Source organism: Morone saxatilis, unplaced genomic scaffold, assembly GCF_004916995.1.
Source record: "Morone saxatilis isolate NCDOM2014 unplaced genomic scaffold, NCSU_SB_2.0 Contig14, whole genome shotgun sequence".
Classification (NCBI taxonomy): Eukaryota; Metazoa; Chordata; class Actinopteri; family Moronidae; genus Morone; species Morone saxatilis.
Genome location: NW_023339696.1, coordinates 2,439,342 through 2,442,749, shown reverse-complemented (window position 1 = coordinate 2,442,749; position 3,408 = coordinate 2,439,342).

Genomic DNA, 3,408 nt, shown 5'->3' with positions numbered 1-3,408 from the left:
ATTGACCTAAATCAGTTTTTATCACTCGCTTTTATTAAGTTACTTATACTTTGAGGTTGAAAAATCTCACCAGCTCAGTCTACTTGAGCTGGATTCATTTAGAAAAAGTCTGTTTTTGACCTGTGGGCATGCGCAGATCAGTCCTCTCTACGCTAGACGGTACATGTCACATCATGCCCGCAACTGACCAGGTGGAACTGGACCTCATTGAGCTGGACCTAAACATTGCTTCAATGGCACTTGTGATTATTTTCAGCGTAACAGCGATTCTTGTGCTTGGCACACTCATTTGGTGAGTCAATATCTTACACTTGTGCAGACCGTTTTGTTTCTGTAAGTCAGCACCAGTTTTTTGTGCTTGCTAGTAATGATGTGTAGTAATGTCGGCTAACGCTAGCTTCAATCCACAACTTCCTTAGTGTTGAAAATAGGTAACTTTCAAGACTTTTGTCACGTTAAAATTGAGGAAAAACTTTAGTGTAACGGTCACGGGCGTGCTCGTCATGCGCACGCGCCCACCCGCCAGGCCAGTAACTTTTGCGGAGTACTGACTAACATGAGAGACAGGCGGTGTGTGAGTTTCCTGAGCTTTATAACTGTTGTTTAAAAGCTCAGGCAGAACATCAGAACAAGTCTGGATGAAACATTTTATTTTAAGCTAGGCTGTAAAGTTAGGACTATGCTAGTTTAGCCAACTTTAGCTACCAACAATAACAGTCTGTGTTTATCAAAGAAAGGATTACCACTGTGTGTCGACATATGATAGGGGATATAACCACAGTCAACTGACTTAATGTTATTTTATTTAACACTCCGCACTTAACGCTAGTCGATATTCGCAGCTGTGCCGTTTCCATGGTTACCACGTTTAGCGCGCCCAGGTCAGACTCTGTACTCAATAAGAGTGCCTTCCTGACTGAAAAGATCTTTACACTCAGTTTATCATAGCCTGTTATGATAGGGACCGTATTTGCTGGCATACTCAGTGGCTTACATTATTCTTTAAGGTCATCTTGTCAAGGATATGTACATTCTAATACTGGGAACTTTCTTTGTGGGTTATAGGCCTATGTTACAGTTTTCACTTGGACTGGACACAAGATGTTTGTGAGTTGTGGTGAGCTTTGGTTGTGTTAAATTGTTGTATTTTTTTTAACTGTCCCCTTCCAGGCTCAGGCAGATGGTGATCAATCCACACATTCCATAATCTCAGCAATAAAAGATATTTTCACCTAATAACTGGCTACACATTGCATGCTAAAGTAAAAGTTATGCTTACATCAGAGCAATTTAAGAAAATCAAAATAAATCTATCTCGTGAGTGTTAAACTTAATTCATCATTGTAGTATATTTCATCATACAAAATATTTTTTTGTGCATATTTTTAATTTCAAATATTTGATGTAATTAGTATTTCTGGACTGTCTCTATAGATACTGTGGGTTCGACTTATAGTTCATCATACCCAGGACTACAGTTCCCTTGATGTCTAGCCACATAAGTGAGTCATTTACCATTTATAATTTTCCTTTTGTACTGCTGTGTTCACTTGGTACCTGTTCTTGTCTTAAAGAAGTTTAATGATTAAAATGTTGATAATTAGATAGATTTTTGCAAGGATTTAGTTTTTTCTATAGCTCTGGTATTTCAAGTCTGATACTGCATATAAGTGTTTTTGCCTTTCTATTTTGCCACCTTCTCTGTCACTCAGTTGTCTGAACTAAATGATGTTTTCCCGATTTCACTTTACAGAGTTGGAGACAAGCAGCTTGTCACACTAAAACAGCACATATTACGCTGAGTGAATCAAACAGTTATCAAAATGGACCAAAGGTTGTTGCTGAGAGTCATCATCGCTGAAGACGATATAAGGAAGTTGACTTTAAATAAGAGACCACAGTCCATTGAAGAATTCAAAGTGCAACTGGTGGATAAACTGTCACTGCAGTACGACTTTAAACTGCAGTATGAAGATCAAGACTTCCATAATGCCCTCTGCAATTTGACTGAAATAACAGATTTACCTGAAAGAGCTACAGTAAAAATCATCCCTCTTGTGACTCTCCATTTAACAGTATTGTCATCACCCACCACAACATCAGACACTGAGTGCAGCACAGCATACGCTGAGATCCTGTCGACTGTAGGAGCATCACCATTGCTAAGACAACAGTGGCCAGAGTTCTTTGACATACCCAATTTCTCAGTTGATGTTGAGTATAGACTCAGACAGGCAGATCTTGCCTTTATGAAAGATGGAACACTTATGACTCTACCACGAGATATGAAGCATGACATACTAGAAAAGCTTGCTGAGACAATGTACAGTTTCAAGGCTTACCCTGAAGATGATGACTTCAGCAGTGTTGGAAAAGCACTGATTAGCAAACACCCCTGCCTCACTGAGCCTGGACCACACAGATGGTATGGCTGGAAAAACAGCCTTAAATTTAAGATGGCCAATTATCTCACAAAGCTTCGAAAAGCTGGATGTGAGGATGTAGCAATCAATGGAGGCAAAAGAAGTAAAGGCAACCCAGAGGGAGAATCCTCAAGCAAGAATATCAAACGGCCAAAAAGAGGTGAAGCAAACTACCTGCCTAACTTACCTGAAGGACATGATGAAACAAGCCTTGAAAATGCCAGAAAGGTTCTCGTGAAAGGAATGAAGAAAAAACAACCAAATGGCACTCTCATCTCACAAATGATGGACCAATCATTCCCACTACGCAGACAAGAAATTGTAAAAAAGGAGCCTGCTGTACAAAACATGGTTGAACGATGGCCAGCACTCTTTACAGAGAGACAAGTACGCTATTTTTGTTCTCAACTAATAAAATAATGCCAATCAAAAAGAAATTCAAGGTGTCCAACACTTGTTGGAATGTTAATACCTCTGCCACCTCTCCATCCCTACCCACCCCTCTCTCTATTTTTCAGGTGTTTTCTGAGTTTAATAGAATCGCCAGTAAGAATCTTGAGGGAGACTTCTTAGAGGCTCTGGACCAGTACGCCCCACGTTTCATCAAACTTTTCAAAACAAAAAAGGGAACTGTTGGCCAGAAACTCAGTGAGCTGATGCAGCACATGCGCTGGATGGTAAGTAGGTTCATTTTGCTTTTGATCTGTAGGATAGTTCATCAATCAAGTTCTAAATGATATGATCCAAACCTATTCTGTTTCCTGTCTGACTTGTGCTTGTGCCTTGCAAATTACTCTGTTAACTGGTCTTTTCTCTCTCTGTGTATCATTAGACACCAGACGTGACAGTACTTCGCTCTGTTGTCCTCAAAGGCATTCCCATTTTACTCGGTGACGACTCCAGTGAATTCTCCAAGACCTGGACCTGGACCGTGAAGCTGATTCAGCTGCGCACATTTGTATTTCTTGCTCGTTCTCGCTTCTCG